The 20,347-nt window shown below is 34.9% G+C and overlaps 1 long non-coding RNA gene across 1 annotated transcript in view; it reads right to left on the bottom strand.

The window, feature by feature from the left end:
• The window catches only part of LOC118999263 (uncharacterized), a 92,277-nt gene extending 72,290 nt beyond the window's left edge, over positions 1 to 19,987 (bottom strand). The window contains exon 1 of the long non-coding RNA XR_005069071.1: positions 19,820 to 19,987. This is a non-coding gene — a long non-coding RNA (uncharacterized LOC118999263). The remainder of the gene's footprint in view (positions 1 to 19,819) is intronic.
• Between the last annotated feature and the right edge of the window lie 360 nt (positions 19,988 to 20,347).

Here is a 20,347-nt window from a genome sequence, read left to right as displayed (position 1 = left end):
GGATGGAGCCCTGATTTGATAGACACAGCGACCGTATAAGAAGAGGAAGAAACACTGGAGCTCTCTCTCTCAACAGCATGAGTACACAGCAAGAAGTCAGCTCTCTGCAAGCCAGGAAGAGTGCTTTCACTAGAACCCAACCATGCTAGTACCCCGATCTTAGACTTTCAGCTTCCAGAAATGTAAGAAAATTACCTTCCGGTGTTTAAGCTACTCAGTCTATGGTGTTTTGTCATGGCATCCCAAGCTCACTGTACATAGCCAAGTGATTTCAACAAGGGGTCCAAGACCATTCAGCAGGGAAAAGGACATTTAACAAATGGTGTTGCAAAAACTGGATATCTACATGCAAAAAACTGAAGTCAAACCCTTACCTAATACCTCATCCAAAAATTAGCTCAAAATGGATCAAAGACTGAAATATCAGAAATAAACTATAAAACCCTTACAAGAAAACATAGGTCAAAAGGCTCATGACACATGACTTGGCAATGATTTCTTGGATATGATACTAAAGGCACAGGCAATAAGAGCAAAAATAGACAAACTGGACTTCATGAAAATTAAAAACTTTAATTCATCAAAAGATACTGTCACCACAGTAAAAATGCAACCTACAAATTAGGAGAACATATTTTAAAACCACAAAATCAGCAAGGGATATACAGAATATATTATCAGAATATACAGAGAACTCGTATATTAAGCATAATATAGGAGTTTTGTGATTTTGGTGTCTAAAAACTCCATTAACTGAATCATCATCTGTATAAGTCTCTTTCTACTGAGTGTTGTTTCTCTTAATTTTCTCTCCTGTGGTTTTATCTTTACCTGTGCCTGTTTATTTATTTTGATTGAACACCAATAAGTATACATTAAAAATGTAGAGACATTTGGCAACTTAGGATAATTTATATTCCTCTATAAAAAATTTACATGTATTTCTGGGAATAGGCAAGGATATTAGCAAATTTGTGTTATCTAAATCAGATTAATATTTGAAATAATTTTTTAAAAGATTTTATTTATCTTTAGAAGGGATGGGAAGGGAAGGAGAGAAGGAGAGAAATATCAATGTATGGTTGCCTCTCGTGAGTCCCCTGCTGGGAACTGGCCTGCAACCCAAGCATGCGCCCTGACTGGGAATCGAACCGCGATCATGTGGTTCACAGGCACGAGCTCAATCCACTGAGCTACACCAGCCAAGGCTAACATTTGAAATAATTTGAATCTGGCTTTCAGTCCCTGGTTACACTGCTCTATTTCAGATTCACCCTTCCTCTTAGATTTAATCAGGTATTACTCTCCTTGAACTCCTGTTTCCCCCACAGGTTTCATGATTCTGAGTATCTCTATACAGCTTTTCAGCCTTTTAGCCATCTTTATTGGAAATGGCAGATACTTGGATCTACAGAAAATGGGCGACACTTCCAGGGGAAAAACACTTCAAAATGCCAGATTCATCTCTCTTGAATTTCCTCAAAGTTGGTCTCATCGGTTTTTCACTATACTGTTTGCATTACAGGCCTCAAACAGATTTTTCTTTCTGTTTCTTCCAGCTTTTCAAATTGTTCTCAGTAACAGGAATGGTCCAAATTACTTAATCTACTATTATTACTAAAAACCAAACTCCATACCTTACTTCTAAAAAGCATACTTAACTGTCAAAATAAATTTCAACAAACTGGTCTGCAGATCACTTAGAAGAGAGTCACAAATGCTGCTGTTTTAAAAGACAAATCCCTGGACTCTGTCCCCAGTCAAGCTAAGAATTGCAGTTTTTTTATTATTTGGTTTTAAATAATTTTTAAACTATTTTATTGATTATGCTATTACAGTTTCCCCCTTTTCCCCTCTCTGCTCTGCCCCTGCAATGCTTTAGCATTCCCCTCCCCCTTAGTTCATGTCCATGGCCTGTTCATGTCGATGGCTTGTACGTGTAAGTTCTTTGAGGCCTCTGTTCCCTACACCATTTTTTGTCAGAATTGCATTTTTAACCAGCATTCCAGTTCAGTGAGTAGCTATCTAAATGAGAAAATAAATAACTGGAGAGATACCCTTATTCATATAATAATTATTGACCATCTAGTCACAAAGTAACTTCTAGTTTACAGAATTAATGGAAGTATTTATCTTCTAAAGTAAGTTCCTAGTATGTCTACACATTTAAAATGTAATTAAAAGGAAAGACAAATATGAAGCAAACTTCTAGTTTCTAAATGATCTTTCTTAAGTGAATAAGCAAACATACTGCCAATTTTGCACATAAAACATTTGTCTGAATATTTATTTAAATTTAAACTTATTTTAAAATGTGATTAGATCTATATATGTAAAATGTGAAATGGAAAGAACCAAATTAAGAAAAACTCATTTTATTAATAAAATCTAGATTTGTTATAATGTGAAACTATCCAATAACAGAAACCATTTTATCTTTTCTGTACTAATTTGGAATTTTTATTTAGCAAATTATTAGATTCAAAATTGTAAGATCAAGATAAATAGTAAGGGTAAACATTATAGAACATATTTAAAACTTACCCAATAAATCTTAGTTAAAATTTCCTAATGCTGAGCTTAAAATTTCATGTTTAGGAAGAAATTAGGTATTAATTTATTTTCTTGCATATAAACCCCCCAGTGGCATGTTAGACAGTTTATATTTCTCCTTCAAATACTAAATGTTGACGGCCAGATCTCATTTAATTTTTGCTTACCCAAGCTACATGTATTAACTTCTATTAAACTTGACAGATTTTTGTTTCTTTTAACCCTTTAAAGTCTGAAGATAGTTATTCATTTACTTTCCTAAAATTTCAAAATGTATTGGCTCAGTGGGTTGGGTATCATTCCACAAACCAAAAGGTTGCAGGTTCACTTCCAGGTCAGGGCACATGCCTAGGTTGCAAACCAGATTCCCAATCGGGAGAGGAAATCAATCAATGATTCTCTCCCTTTCTTTCAGCTTCCCCTCTCTCTAAAAATAAATCAATAAAATCTTTTTAATAAAAACAACTGATTTTTCAAAAATCTTCAAAATGCAATACCATTTTCTTGTATCATTCTACTGGAAGGAATGTAAGTGTATAATTGCATTCCTTTCAGTTATATGCTAGTTTTCATATGATTATTGCTTTGCCAGGTAAAAATATTTTCATCAATTTTTAAACTTCCCTATTATTTGTTTCTAAGTTTTGCTTAGTCATCTTCATAAATGTTCTGCACAGTCTTTGATCTTTTAACCCAGTGTAACTGCAATACTTCCCAGTACTCTATTCATCCTCAAGTAAAAAGGTGACCTTCAATTGTGTTGTCCAATCCTCATGGCATTTTGAGTCACTGACTTAGTCTGTCCCTTAAAAACACTGTTTTTTTTTCTGCCCCATCCCTCTTTGTAAAACTTCCTATGAAACACTTTACAAAAATAAAATCCGAACTATATGTTACTAAGGAAAAACAAAGCCAAGAAGGCAAATCAACAAGGTTAAAAGAGAACAAACCAACCACTTAGCGAATCTGGAATCATATTGAGAGTGGATTCAAGTTTTGAGGCAAGCATATTTCACTTTGGCATGAATTGTATGAATTGCCTATTTATTTGATTCTGAATTCTAAATATAATTGTGTCATGCTCTGCTCTCTACACCCATAATACTACTCTCAAGTCCACACACTGAGTTTGATAATAACAATGTGGGTTTACAAAAAATTGCTAATTTAACACGTTTTGAATTATATACACAATTTTCTTGTACTTTCTGGTACTCCCATTTTCATTCCAGCCCAATTCATCCTTCTCAAAATCAAAGTCAGGGAATCGGTCCATCAGTTCCTCTCATGCAAACAAGGATTTTATTACCAACTAAAGCACTGTTTTCACCAAGCTTTCCAGGAAAAGGCTCTACTTGTCCTCTTGAAAATGACCTACAGTATGGAGAAGACTACTGTGTAAAGAACATTAGCAAAATTCATGACTGGTAATCTTTCCTACTTATGCTATGAGTTGGTGAGAAGACATAATGCTAGGGTGAAGGTAGAGTTCAATAATTCATTCAAATAAGTGAGAAATAATTGATATTTAATTTGGCAAAATTTCAAGGCTGAGAGGAAGTTAATTACAATGTATCTGGTTCACACATTTTATAAAAATATTAAGAGAAAAATCTCACAGGAATAATGTTAAAATCATTCAAAGTAAAATGTTGGGAAAAACTTGCCACATTACAAACCCACTGCCATGACCATAAAATTTCAGATGTCTCTCACATTTTCTTTCTTAGGCTCAAAAAGGAGCCTAAGATTTGAAGTAAGGGTTTAGAAGGTTTTCTTTTCTCCTAAAAGTAAGAAGATAAAGGAGATTGACAGAAACAGGGTTGTTTGGCCTCCCTTCTCTCTATGATGCCACCTCCAACATAAAAGTCTAAATGGTGATTATCCAATAATGTCTGAACAAAAAGAATCAAAACAAGTCTGCAAAAACACTTTAGATATTTTAATTATACTTTTTGTTTGCTGCATATTTTTCCTTTCCTTTGTTCAGGGACTTGCAGTGGGAGAGGGAACTGTGCCCCTGAGAAACAATTCCCACAATGCACCATGATGTGTTCTGCATTTGAGGCCTCTGCTCATTAAGGACACTGTGAGTTTCTTCTTTGTTTTTTTTTAAGAGAGCAGAGCTCAGTAATAACTCAAACTCTCAGACCACTCTCTAGACATCATTTTTCTAACAGTCCAAGAGGAGCTGATTCAAGGCCAGAGTTCATGGGCTGTGCTCCATTTGCCAGCTGGCAGTAAGCTCCAAGGACAGAGGGTGCAAGAAGCGTGACGATTTCTCAAGATGCTCATTCACAGAGCACTGAGAGTAGCCCTACTAATACCTCAGAAATACTTATTTTATATCAGTTTGGTGGGTTGGAGAAAAGGTTGCCAATATTCTAGGGTAGCTTTGCAGAGCTTCACATGCTATGATCCCATCTAACTGAAGCCGACTTTATTTTACACCAACGCTATAAAGCTTAAGAGAGGATAAAAAGTTTCTATTATAGATAAACACTATCTGCCCTGCAACTTGGAACAGAGCAATACTGACTAAAAGGCAAATATCTGAAACTGCAATTGAGAGAGAAACAATGGCTAGTGTGAACACTCCAATAAGTAATAAGAAAACTTGCAAACAGAGGAAAATCATGATAGTAAATGTTGATCTAGTTATTTGGAGCAAATTCTTTCTCATCTAAAATTTCTTCCTCAGTTTTTTTGTGTGCAGGTCCCATACCACATCCAGAATTTTCACTGTTTTCCTTTGCTAACTGGCTAAACTGAGATGCTGTGTGTAAGAAATGGAAAGTGACAAGATATGACCGAAGCATTGGAAATCAATCCAAACTAAATGTGCTTCTTAACTATAAGTGAACAGTTGAAAACAATCCTCTTTTATAGCCATGGAGATAAATACTCTGTTTTTATTAGGAAAAAATTGCTTTGGACTGAATAAAGTCATTTGATTAACAAGTCAAAGCAGATGGTTTATTGACGTTTCAGAAAGGAGTTTACAAGGTCTAGTGAAAAAAGAGACTCAGCTCTGAATTAACAAATTACCCTGGTATATAGGACATTGACAGTTCACTGCTAATAGATTTATGGGCTACTGCTGGGTGTTTCATCCCTATTTGGTTTATTATGATAAAATATTGGGGCATGAGTAACCTATAGCCTTATTGCAATATACTATATTGACCTTTGACCTTTAGGACCTGACAGCAAAACTATGTATTAGGTTTTTAATTTGTCTTAATCTAACAGGATCAACAGCAGTGTTCTGTGCTTTATTTTGAAGAGGCTATTCAGTGTAACTAACACATAGCATGCTAGCTTGGGATTTGCTAGATAGAACTCAGTAAGTTAGTTCTCAGAGCTTAAAAGTGACATGTTTAAATTCAGAAGTCACTTATAAAATGGCATGTGGTTTGAATAAAGTAAGTGTCTATAAAGAATCTCATTGTTCAACTCAAAAGAAATTTTTTTGTCTCAGGAAATTTCAGAATATCTGCATTTGGGAATGGATCTTTCAATTTCAATAAATTTAATTTTTTATTTCTAAAAGTACTTATTAAAAAATCTTCCTGGATATTTGATACTGTCTGTTGTCATGTTTTCCATTTCTTCTTTTATGTCTTCAAATATTTAGGAGAGTTATTTTATAGTTTCTATCTATTATTGAAAATTCTTGGACATCTAATACTGCTATGTTGGATCTGTCGAGTATAAAGATGGATTGTTTTCTTTCTATACTTTCTAATTTGGGGTTGTGAGCTCATTTTTTAGCAAGGTTCTATTTGTGGGACTCTTTGGATAAGGGTATATCTCTCCAAAAACTTTGCTTTTGTTTCTTATAGGTGCTGCACAAAACTTTCCAGTCTAGATTGACTTTTTCTATCAACTTCTCAATTGGAATTTCTAACACACAAGCAAGGTAAATTTGATACAACCAGAATAAAGGTTTATTTATGGCGTTGGATACCTAGAGGATATTGGATATTACATTTTCTCTCTCTCTCTCTCTCTCTCTATCTCCCTCTTTACTCCCATCCTCTTAACCCAGAGCCCAGGGCTAGTTAGATAAATTTTCTTGAGCTTTTATCATCCCCATAGGAAGATTTTTAAAACTTCCACCCTTTCCCCGGGGAATGGTTTCTAGAGGACTTCAGTTTTATACGTAGGCATCTTAGGTGCAGAATCTTAGGTTCTCTGCCTTTCACAGCTCCGAGTGCTGCATGGCAGTTAAAATCATAGACCTTTAGGTACTGAGATTGAGGGGTTCCTCCAGACAGATATAGATAGCATTAATTCGTGTTTACTAGACTTCTTTGTCATCTTAGTTTTAGGCTCCTGAGAAATAATTTTCTTTACTTTCTTGTTACCTCAGTTATGCATTCAAAAAGATTTTTAAAAATAGTTTACTCAGAAATATTTGACAGCAGTTTTCAGGTTAACAAATCTTCCAAACTGTCAGGAGTGGTAGTCAGAATTTTATTTTACAAAGGTCCCTGTTCACGTAAATGAATTAGGTAGAGGCAGGCAGGAAGTTTAAGGCTCAGAAAATTTGTCCTACCAACTTGACTCACTTTACACTACTACACTTAATGAATGATCTGATTTACTGCATTAGCCTACACATCTTATAACTGCATATTTCTTCTATGTGATCTATTTTCTATATACTGAATATAAGGTTGCTATTTTGGTATAGCATATAGAATGACACACAGATCATTCTTTTTAAAACTCCCACTCTAGAAAGACGGGGAATGCTTTAAGTGGCCAGTTCTTTGTAAATGATCAGACCACCAGATTTCCATGATAAAGTAATCATGGAAATGCTTGACATGGTATTTTCAAAGAATTTTTATATGGATCATTCCAAATGGAACCTGTTGTATTAAATGAGCTTACAGATAAATTTCAGAAATCCAGAAGCCTTTTAATATTTCTGCCTTCCCACAGGAGAAATCATCAACCAATGAATGAGACCAATGCTTCCCCCTCTGTGGCTCCTATATTATTTACTTCCGTAATGCTGGACACAAGGATCTGCTTATGGCCTAACATATACTGATACCACAAATTACTTAACCAAAATGTAATAAAAAGTGATAAAAGATAAGATTGAAAATTATACTCTTCATAGACGTCTATACTTCCTCCAGATAGAGGAAAGATTGGAAGGGGGATGAAGAAGAAGCCAACAATGAAGAAAGTAAGAAAAATATTAATAAAATACCTTTGCTATAGGTTTTCTTCCAAGAAATCATGGACATGATTCTGAAAGTATGTTAATTTTCTGGCATTTTATTTAAGATGAGATATTTAAATTTTTTCTCACTCTGTACTTTTGGAATAATACTTATTACAATTTGAGTGAGAAATCACTTATTGATAAAGAAATTTAAGGGATCTATAAAAACTGTTTTTGAAATACAGGAAGAGAAGATACTGTTACTTTATCCATAGGGTGAGTGGAGACTATTTCACTAACATTTTTTTGATCTTTAAAAATTTGCTTTGAGCATTTCATGGATTGTCAAAGAAAAGGGTCCCTTTAGCAAAACTGTTCTTTCAAATTTTAGTTTTGTAAATATGAGAGCAATATTACTCAATTGAATGAGAACACTGATACACTTAGACTCATCATCTGATTATTTTTGCTTATGTTTCACAATCTCTGATTAAACACACACACACCCTACATACTTATGCTGGAGCAAATACTCAATTCTGCTATTCTTTAAATTTATTGTTTTGGGCTCAGCTAAAAAAAGATTAAAAATGAAATAAGGGCAGTTTAAAGAACATGTCTAAGACACTGTGACACTTGATTTCTGAAGCTAGAAAAAACAATAGAAGGGTATTTGTTGCCTTTCAAAAATTATACTCTAAACCATTAACTCTGGAACAAGAACAAAAAGTCACCTCCAGATTTTGAAAAACTGTCTAAAAGAAAATGAGTCAGATAATGGTTTCCTTAGGAAAGTAAGAGGAAAAGATCAGTTATTCTGAATTAGTGGAAGGGAAAAATATCTGAAATCAGGGAGTATGTATTAATTTGCATCCAATTTTAGCTCTGCAGTGGAGCTAAACAATATCTGCATCCGGGTATGACACAGTGATGAATGGGACATGGATGCATCTTTTATTGCCTCCCGCACTTTTCGTTAGTAACTGGTGGACAACTGGATATAGAATTCTCGTGATTTGTTCTCCAGCCCAGCCCATGCTCCACTGTAATAGGATCTGCCGAAATAATTTAAAAGGCTGAAAGATAACTTAGTGTTTTTTCTAAGCCTTCTTTCCTCCACCATCTTTATATTTTTCACAAGCACTAGGTACCCTCCAAGTAACTAATCCTACTACAAAATATTATTTCTGGTCTTTATTCATCTAATTGAAATTTCCATTGTCCTAACTAAGTTTAACTACATGGCTTCAAATTAATTCTGATGAAAATTACTGTTCTTCATTTCTATCTTCTCTTCAGACTTTACTTTCCACCATTTATTCTTTTATGCATTCTCTTTCTTCCTCCCCCACCACTTTTGTCTCTTTTTATTTGTCCATAAGAGAAGTATTATATAAAAGTAGTCTCAGTTTTATCTCAGACTTTATTATCTCAGTTTTCATGTTCTCAGAATTTTATTCAAGAATCTTTACTCTGGAAAAATAAACCCCAATAATCAATATGACTTTAGATATCTGGGTGAATATACTTTTTTGTAAATGTTTCCATTTACAAAAAGTCATACTTTCAAATTGTATACCATAAAGTGAACCAGAGAGTAAGAACAAACAAGACTTGTTAAATGATAACGCCCACATAAAGTAAATTATAGAATAAGAGGATGTTTGAATAGCTAAGAAGCTAGGCATACTGCTAGGTGATTCTGGAACAAAATCTGCTGTGGTTCAAGGACAGAATACTGATCGTGTGATACAAAGTCTACAGAGTTAGCTTTAAACAGCGGAGAGATGCAAACCTAAGCACTTTTGCTTTAGTGAAACCACTTCTAATGAGAGCATGGACATGTTTCAGAAAGGTAGTGAAGCATTTTGAATTGTGTATATCTTTCAGATTTGAACTGACTGTCATGGCTAGAGTTCCTCTATTCCTTCCTTCTTTTAAGCAATCTTTAGCAGTTGGGATGTGCATGGGCCTCCAAACCAAAGCAACCGAGTTTTAAGAGCAAGAGTTGTGATAAAAGGCACAAGCAGATACAACTGCCAGCCTAAGTTACTCTGTTTAGTTACTCTAAGTTATACACTAAATAACTCTGTTTAGTTTAACCAAGTCCTCCCAGCGGCCCTGCGATAAACCCATTATGCCATCCCAATTTCTGGCAGTCCTGCAACAGCACATATTCCCTTCTACCAGTTGCCCATGGCTTATCCTTCATCTTGAGCTTTTAACTTATAAAGATAAGCAAAAACATCATTAAAGGGGGGGGAAGAAACATGGGAGTTGGAAGCCACAAATGAATCATATTTGTAATACATAACGGTTGCAGTTAACAACTAAACAGTGGGATATTACATTCTTGAAAAGCAAACAGTTAAAAAAATTAAGAATATTATGAATAAAAGAAAGACTTGTATAGGAAACAGAAAAGAGGAGAGAATGAAAGGACATGATATGCTAATCATCAAGGGTCAGGCAAAATGGGAGACAAAAAAGCAAAATGAAATAATGCTCAATAGAGGAGTTGAAATGTTAAATAGCTCTTTGGCTTAGCTTTCTGTAAAAAGGCTAATAACAACATGAAAATTAGAAACATAATATGAAACATCAGTAACTGAAAAAATACCCTACAAATTTAAAGGGTTAATAATAAATTCAAAGTGGATTAAAGACTTAAATGTTAGACATGAAACCATAAAATACCTAGAAGAAAATATAGGCAGTAAAATCTCAGACATTACTTGTAGCAATATTTTTTGATATATCTCCTCAGGAAAAGTAAACAAAAGAAAAAATAAACAAATGGGACTATATCAAACTAAAAAGGTTTTGCATGGCAAAGAAAACCATCAATAAAATAAAAAAACAACCCATTGAATGGGAGAACACATTTGCTGATACATCTGAAAATGAGTTAATATCCAAAATTTATAAAGAACTTACAAAACTCAACTCCAAAAAATAAAAAACCAACCCAATTAAAAAATGGGCAAAGGACCTGAATAGGCACTTCTCCAGAGAGAACATACAGATGATCAATAGACATATGAAAAGATGCTCAATGTCACTAATCATCAGAGAAATGCAAATTAAAACCACAATAAGATATCAGCTCACACTGGTCAGAGTGGCTATCATCAATAAATCAACAAATTGGAAAAGCTGGAAGAAATAAAATAATTTCCAGAAACATACAATCTTCCAAGGCTGAATCAGGAAAAAACCAGAAAATCTAAACAGACCTATAATTGTGAACAAAATCAAATAAGTAATAAAAAAAAATCCCAACAAATGAAAGTCCTAGACCAGATGGTTTCACAGGTGAATTTTACCAAATATTCAAAGAATTAATACTTATACTTGTCAAACTATTCCAAAAAAATAAAAAGGAAGGAATGTTCCCAAACTCATTTTATGAGGCCAGCACTACACTGATACCAAAATCAGAGAAAGAAACTATTTTTTAAAAGATATGCTAATAACTCTGGTAAGCACAGACACAAAAATCATCAACAAAACAGTAGCAAACTGAAGTTGGCAACGCATTTAAAAGATCATACACCATGATCAAATTTATTCCAGGGATTCAAGAATGGTTCAATATCTGCAAATCAATTCATGTGATACACTATATAAACAAAATGGAGGATAAAAATCATATGATAACAATAGATACATAAAAAAATTTGACAAAATCACCTATTAATGATAAAAAATCACTTCAAAGTAAAGATAGAGGGAACATACATCCACATAAGGTAGGTCAGTTTTTAACAGATTATATTTATCTTTAGAGAAAAGGGAAGGGAGGGGAGAGAGAGAGAAACATCGATGTGCATGAGAAACATCAACCAGTTGGCTCTCCCACATGCCCAACTGTGGATCTGGCCCACAACCCAAGCATGATCCCTGATCATGAATCAACCCGGCAACCTTTCAGTTTGTGGGATAACACACCCAACCAACTGAGCCACACCAATCAGGGCAAAGGCCATTTTTGACAAACTCACAGCTAACATCACAATGATGAAAAGCTGAAAGCTTTTTTCTTAAGATCAGAAACAAGACAAAGATGTCCACTTTTCACCACTTTTATCCAACATAATATTGGAAGTCCTAGCCATAGCAACCAGACAAGAAAATAAAAGTAAAAGCCAACCAAACTGGAAAGAAAAAAGTAAAACTGTCATTATTTGCAGATGACATAATAGAGAACCCTAAAGAATCCACCAAAAAACTATTAGAACTAATGAATTCAGTAAATTAGCAAAATATAAAATTAATATTCATAAATCAGTTGTACTCTGTACACTAATAATGAACTGCCAGAAAATGAAATTTAATAAGAAATCCCATTTAAAATTGCATTAAAAAAGAATATCTAGGAATAAATTTAACCAATGAGGTAAAAGACCTCTACTCAGACAACTATAAGAAACAGAAGAAACTGAAGACACAAGTAAATAGAAGGATACACTGGGCTCACGGACATGAAGAATTGATATCTTTAAAATGTCCATCCTACCCAAAGCAATCTACAGAACCAATACAATCCCTACCAGATATCAATGGCATTTTTAACAGAACTAAAACAAATAACCCTAAAATTTATATAGAAACACAAAAGACCCCAAATAGCCAAAGCAATCTTAAAAAAGAAAAACAAAGTTTAAGGAATCACGCTACCTGATATCAAACTACTCTACAGGCTATAATAATCCAAACAGCATGGTATGGCATAAAACTAGATACTTAAAGATCAATAGAACAGATCAGAGAGCCCAGAAATAAAACCATACCTACATGTCTACTAACCCATGACAAAGAAGGGAAGAATATACAATGGGGTAAAGATAGTCTCTTCAATAAATGCTGTTAGGAAAAGTGGACAGACATGTAAAAGAAAAAAAGAAAGAAAGAGGGGGGGAGAGAGGGAGGATCATTTTCTTACATCATATACAAAAATAAAATCAAAATAGATTAAAGACTTAAATGAAAGATCCCAAACCATAAAATTCCTAGAAGAAAACATAGGCAGTATAGTGTTTGATACCACTATTTGGCGGGTGGTGGTGGATATGACTCCTTGGGTAAGGGAAATAAAACAAAAAAATGGCCCTGGCTGGTATGGCTCAGTGAAATGAGTGCTGGCCTGTGAATCAAAAGATCACTAGTTTGATTCTCAGTCAGGCACATGCCTGGGTTGTGAACCAAGTCTCCAGTAGGGGGGCACACAAGAGGCAACCACACATTGATGTTTCTCTCCCTCTCTTTCTCCTTTCCTTCCCCTCTCTCTAGAAATAAATTTTAAAAATCTTTCTTTAAAGAAAAAAATGAACTGCAATTATATCAAACTAAAAAGTTTCTGCACAGCAAAAAAATTAAAAATCAACAAAGCAAAAAGACAACCTACTGAATGGTAGAAGATGTTTGCCAATGATGTATCCAAATGCATAAGGAGCTCATATAACTTAACAGCAAAAACCAGACAACCTAATCAAAAAATAGGCAGAAGACATGGATACACAATTCTCTAAAGAGGACATACTAATGGTCAATAGACATAACAAAAGATGTTCAATAACCAGGGAGATGCAAACTAAAGCCACAATGGCATATTGCCTCATACCTGTCAGATTGGCTATCATCAATTAATCAATTAAACAAAGAAATGTTGGCAAGGAATATGGAGGAAAGTCAACCCTCATATACTGTTGGTAGGATTGAAAATTGATGCAGCCATTATGAAAAACTGTATGGAGGTTCCTCGAAAAATTTAAAATAGAACTCTCATATGACCACCAATTCCACTCCTGGGTATTTATCCAAAGACATCCAATACACTAATTTGCAAAGATTTTATGTACCCCTTCATAGTGCAGCATTACTTACAATAGCCAATACCTAAGTGTCCAACAACAGGTGAATGGATAAAGTAGTTGTGCATATATACAATGGAATATTAGCCATACAAAAAGAATGAAATCTTACTATTTGAGACAACATGGATGGACCTAGAGGGTATTATGCTAAGTGAAGTAAGTCATACAGAGACAAACACCATATGATTTCACATATTTGTGGAATCTGAAACATAAATGAACAAATGAAACAAACACAAACTCTTAGATACAGAGAAAAAATTAATGGTTGCCATATGGGAAGGAGGTTGGGAGGGTAAGTTAAAAAGGGGAAGGAATTAAAAAGCATAAATTGCCAGTTATAAAATAGTTACAGGGATGTAAAGTACAGCATAGGGAATATAGTCAATAATACTGTAATAACTATGTGTGGTGTGAGATGGGTACTAGACCTAACAGGCTGATCACTTTGTCTCTTATATAAATGTCTAATCACCATGTTGTACACTGAAAACTAATATTGTACATTAACTGTAGTTGAAAAATAAGCAAATATTTTAAATTCAGAGCAATTAAGTAACTTATATAAGATCATTCAACTAATAAAAGAATAACCACTTACTGAATACTTACTACATGGCAGGCACTTAGATAACATTATATCATTTTATTAAATGCTATGAAGCAAGTATTATATTTTTGCATTTTATATAATAGGACCCTATTAAGGTTGTATACACATGTATTAAGAGGCAGACCTGAGTTATGAATCCAGGTTTGTTATATAAACTATCATGATAATTATGTACTTATGAATAGCTTGTTTAACTGGCATATCAAATGGAACATTTATAAAACCATTTGGTTGCTAAGTCTAGTAAGGATATTAATTTTCTTCCAAAAACTTTTCTTCTTTAAAGCTTATCTTTAAAAAGAGTCTTAATAGAAATTCCTTTTCTTCTTTTGTTTTCTTTTACTTCTTATAAAAGGAACTTTAAATTATGCTTATTAATTCCTTTCCATTATCCCCCTACTATCCAGGAAAGACCTTAGAAAAATCCAGGTTTTGCTAATGATGGGTGTTTACTATTAATGTTATAATGGTATTTTATCTCTTTATTTCCTTTTATTCTGTTCTTGGAAAATTATTTGCTAACAGTATAAAAACTTCAAAATCCCTAACAGATTACAGGCAGCTTGATGGGTACCTCTTTCAGATAATGACAATCTATCATATTTTTTCTTCACATTGTAAAGTATGCTAATCATCCTCAGCTTTGATTTTCTTGTAGTAAATTTAATTTTCAACTCATACCAACCAAACAATTCTATAAAAATCCTTCCATTAAAGGGTACCAAAGAGATGTCCATTCCAGAAGTCTCTTCACTTTCACCCCATAATCTCTGTAGTTTTCATTCACACTACATGATGTAGTGGGTTGGCCAAAACGTAGGTTATGTTTTTCCATCCAATGACTCTAGTAGTGTTCTCTTTAACTTCATTTGATACAATTTTGTTAGATTGTATTGTGACAGCTGTCATATCAGTGTGCATTTAAAAAAAGAAGCTTATCAAAACTGGTGAATTTTTGTGCAACCATTTTAGTAATGAAGATGGAAGAAAATACACAACATTTTGGGCATATTATGCTTTACTATTCCAAGAAAGGTAAAAATGCAACTGAAATGCAAAAAAAAAAAAAAGATTTGTGTAGTGTACAGAGGTGTTGTGACTGATTGAATGTGTCAAAAGTGGTTTGCAGTTTCTTGGTACTATTGACATTTTGGTCAAATACTTCTTTGCTGCAGGGCTGTCGTATGCATTGGAAGATGTTTAGCAGCACCCCTGGCCTCTACCCACTAGAAGCCTGTAGCAGAGATAGCTGACTTGATCAAAATACCCAAGTTAATAAAGTTATGGGTGAAAATAAAGTTTATTTTTTTTACAGAAAAAACAAAATGACTTTTTGGCTAACCCAATAAATATTCTTTGCTTGACATTCTTGCATTTTGTTGTTATTGATGTTGTTTATGTTTATCCAAGTTTTCTTCCCACCTCCTGTTTCATCTGCTACCTCCTTCACTTCAAGAACCCAATTTTCTTCATAACTCTCTTCCTTTTCTTTGATCTCCCTCTTACGCATCTTTATGATCACAAACTTTTTCCAATTTCTTCTTCACCCTCCACCTCTTTCCCAGGCTCTTAAATATCATTTCCCCTTACTTGCTGAATAGCTTCATGAATTAACTATATTTCCCTCTAAACCAAATTCTCAGTGTCTATTAATGATTTATCATCATCCCTGTCTTGCAAGATTTAATCTTTAGAATTATTTTTCAATCTTCCCTTTTCCAAACTAACAATGGCCAACAGATCTTAAATTGAGGTTTTAAACTGAAATGGATTAAATAACCTAAATCAAATTATGTGGGAGGGGTATTAAAAATTCAGATTCATGTGCTTCATCTTGGACTAACTAACTAAACAGAATTTCACAGATAAAGTCCACCAACCTGCTTTTTAAATATATGTCCTGTGTCTTAGGCAAACTATGTTTTTAGAATGAGTGCATTATATCAAGTTTCATGTTATATTGTAGGTTTTTACCTTTTCAATGTTTCTCATCCATTTCTCTCCTTTCCTACATACCCTCTACCCTACTTTAGGACTGCAGATCTCCTAGCTGGACATCTGTAATAGGATTTCCTTGCCTCTAGGATATCTTCCACTCTAATTCATCTTACACACTGGGGTCTTATTAATCTTACTAAATCACAGCTCTGCTCATTTAATGTGACAAGAATTTATTGAGAGCATACTATATATTAGGTGCTGTAGGGCAGAAGGTTCCAATAGGGGCTGATAAGCAGAATCATTAAGTGGAAGAGATCTTTTCAAAATAGAGATTCTCTACCACTCTCCAATCTTACTAAATTGGAATCTCCAGAGCTAGAATGAAGAAAAATGTATTTTCACAAAGTTCCTCAGGTGACTCTAATACTTTTGGGCAACACCAGACTGGAGCATATATAAAGACACTCCTGTATATTTCAGAGTGTATTGGGAGAGTCACAAACATATGCAAATAGCTACCATATAACACAATTAATGCTATATTAGAAGTACCAAGTACCATGGGAAAGATTAATTCTAACTGCATTAAATATGTTTAGTAACACACCCAGCAGGAAGAAATATTTTCCTCCTCTACTTTCCCACAATACGTTATCTATAATTCTCTTATGGTCTCACTTTTATTTTGCGCTTACTTATTTTTGTATGTGACTCATTTCCTCCACATTTTTAACAGAGGGCAGAGCTGGGCCTTATCAGGGCACATAATCTGACAAGGAATTTTTTCTGAGTTCTAATTTATTCACAGGGTAAAGCTGTACTAAAATAAAAATACTAAAATTTGCATAGTAATGCATTTAATAAATTAGCTCAAAAGTAGAGTGGCCTTGAACTCTTGGATCCATGTGGCCAAATTTATGGATTTTTAGTCTTGGTACAGCACTTAGTACAGTTTTTGCAACACAGCGGGTACTCAATAAAAAAGTTATGTGTAGATCCTACAGGTCTGAGGAAATGTCTTTGGCATGCAAAAACATACTTAATATATCCAGTACTTAACATAAGAGGTTATACATTCCAAATGAAATAATACACTGGTGGTTTTTGCAAACCAATGACCTGTGAGCCCAAACCAGTCAGCCTGGTTTGTTTGGATAACCAATTACTGTTTTGGAGTGTGTTTTGTTTTGTTCATAAATTTTAATTTGAAAGTCTTTTGTCTGGGAAAATATTATATGATTCACAATAGGCTCTACCACTCCCTATTACCTCACACTAATCTGATTTACACAACTACATTATCTATAGGTCTAAAGATGAGAGTTCTAATGATGACTCCCAATCACAACATGGCTCCCAATCATTTCTGCTTTTGGGTGTAAGCTATTGTTAAAAGCTAAATTGTGTTCCCCCTAAAATTCATGTTGAAGTCCTAATTCCCCAGTACCTCAGAGTGCAACTGTATTTGGAAACAAGGTCCTTAAAGAGGGAATTAAGTTAAACCGAGGTTTTAGGATGGGCCCTCATCCAGTATAACTGGTGTCCTTATAAGAAGGCATTTGGGCATAGATGTGTATGTGTACACAGGAAAGACCACATGAAGTCGAAGGCAGAATGTGGCTGTCTACAAGGCAATGAGAGACCTCAGAGTAACATCAACTCTGCCAACATCTTGATCTTGGACTTCCAAACTCTAGAATTGTGAGAAAATAAATTTCTTTTGTTTAAACTGCTCAATCTGTTACTTTGTTATGGCAGCCCTAGCGAACTAATACAGCTCTCAATTATATTTAACAATATACTTAGGCATTTTACATCAAAATTATGTTTACATTTTATTGTTTGGAGTTTTATGTACAACCCATGAAAAGAACTAAGGGAGGGGAATGCTGCAGGGTGGAGGGATGATAAAGGGGAGAAAAAAAAGTGGGACAACTGTAATAGCATAATCAATAAAATATATTTAAAAAAGAAAAAATATATTTACAAGGTTCAAGTCATTCTGCCAGGTACAGTGGAGAACACAGTTCTAAGCAGCCCAGAACCCAGTAGATGAGGCAAACTATATGTAAGATACATTCATCAACATAAATGATAAGAAACATTACAAGGCCTAAAGCAAAAATACCAAGTAAAGAATATATTTATAATTCTATATGTGATCTGGAGGGAGAGAAAGGACTACGGACTACATCTCAAAAACTTCAAAATTTTACCTGGGTCTTCAAAGATAGGTAAGATTTATCTAGTCAGAGGGGATCTAGGTGAGAGGAATAAAGTATACAAAGTATATGTCTACTACAGGAGGGAATATTTTTTCCCCAAGCACATCTAACTTAGGTGCAAGTCTCCTTTCCCAGCTCTAACATTCCTAAGTATTTTCAAATCACTGACTAAGTCCTTATAAAATGTAGGTATTTTTTGTTCCTGCCACATAAATAACAATGCAACTGACTTTGTTCAGTACAACACTGACATCTAAAGGATACTCTGGTTCATCTCTAAGGCCTCTTTGGCTTCTGCTGAGAGTTAGTATTATTTTCAGATGGTCTATGAAGGCAGTAAGCAGTCCATGGGCTATTCTCTTTTGAAATCCTGGCCATTTTTGCTATCTTGCCTATTTATCAAATCTCAGTTATCTATCTCCACAATGCAACTGGCCTGTGTTTTCTTAAGTGCCTCTTCTTCTGAAGAATGAATTACTCATTTCATTAATGTTTTATACCTAAGTATTCTAATGTATTTGATTTTTTTATTTAATGAAATTTCTAACCTTCAGGATTAGCAGTTATCAGAATGTTTCATCCAAGCTGCGACAAAAGTGCTCATTAGCAGGGAGTTCTGAAGACAAAATTTTAAGGCAGGGTTTGTCAGGAACCTAATCATATACCTACCTAAGTTTTCATAAATGCTTCCTAGCCCTTCTATTCCTCTAACTCTAGAGGAATAAAATCTTCTTGATAAGCAGATAAGTTTTGCTGAAATTGTCTTTGAGATTTTGGTGACAAGCATTTAACAAGGACTTCTGTGATTCAAAGATTGTGTTTTCATGCTGTAAGATTTTTTTGAAAATAATTATGTCTCTAGAAAGCCTTTCTCTATTATTTAAATGTTTCTTTCCTAAATAAGAAAAATGTGAGATCATCATCAAATGCCATACACGTTGATACAAAGTAGCTATGCTTACTATCAACTGGTTTCAATTATTTTAGATTAAACTGATTCTCTGGAAGAAACAAGAAACTCAGCTGAATTAGCTTGATTCTTGAAATTGGCCTCAACGCACCTGCCTATCTTAACCATTTACCTTCAGATTTATGGGAGATTAAGAATTTATGTCAGAGAAGCTTGCGGGCTGTACAGCAAACTAAAATTCAGGTCTCTCTCTGTCCATTGCCCGGTACACATGGAATCTGGGAGTCAGAAGGAACCAGACTTTTAAACTTAATCGTAACTCCTTGTATCAAATGCTTAAAAACTAAAAAAAAATGTGTCCAGTGCAGTAAAATATTCACACGGTAAGAGGTTACTGACTGTATAAATATCCAAATTCTCGCCTTCTTTTTTTAGTACCCATTCCTTCTGTAACAAAGTGGTCCAGAGTTTCTGTAACCCCTATATAACGAGGGCCTGGTGTTACCACACGCTTACCTTAGGGAAACAACTTGAACTTTATAACTGGACAGGAAAATCTTTTGTTGGGAGAGAAAAATAAAGGAAACGGAGGCGGGTGGCTTGACCCAAACACAGGTCCGCGGTTACTGTACTGGAAAAGGACTCAGCCCCAGAACGCTTCGTCCACTTAGCAACACTGCTTTTCCCGCGGAGTCTCGCCTTCCGGTCACCTTGGCCCGCCCACTCGGAAGCCGCCGTCTCGGTGACGTTGCAAGTCCCACCCCCTTCACCACGCCCATTGCCTTCGGACGTCAGGGGCCGGCCGGGTTTCGATTGGCCCATCCGTCCTTCATTGTGGGAGGCAGTCGGGAAGGCGAAGCTCTGGAACTCCTATTTGAACTTGTGGCGCGTAGGGTTCACGAGGTGCGGAACGGAGTGGGCGACTTGCAGGAGCCAGCAATCACGGTGGTGAGCAGCCTTGAGGGGAGAATGACGAAAAGGGCGGCTGTTGGCGGAGGGGCACTCAGTCAAGCAGGCCTCCTCCAGATGGGGGACTTCAGCCGG

The sequence above is a fragment of the Sturnira hondurensis genome, unplaced genomic scaffold (assembly GCF_014824575.4).
Source record: "Sturnira hondurensis isolate 20B ecotype Veracruz unplaced genomic scaffold, ASM1482457v3 Scaffold0014745, whole genome shotgun sequence".
NCBI classification, from domain to species: domain Eukaryota; kingdom Metazoa; phylum Chordata; class Mammalia; order Chiroptera; family Phyllostomidae; genus Sturnira; species Sturnira hondurensis.
This window is presented reverse-complemented; position numbering and strand designations above follow the sequence as displayed.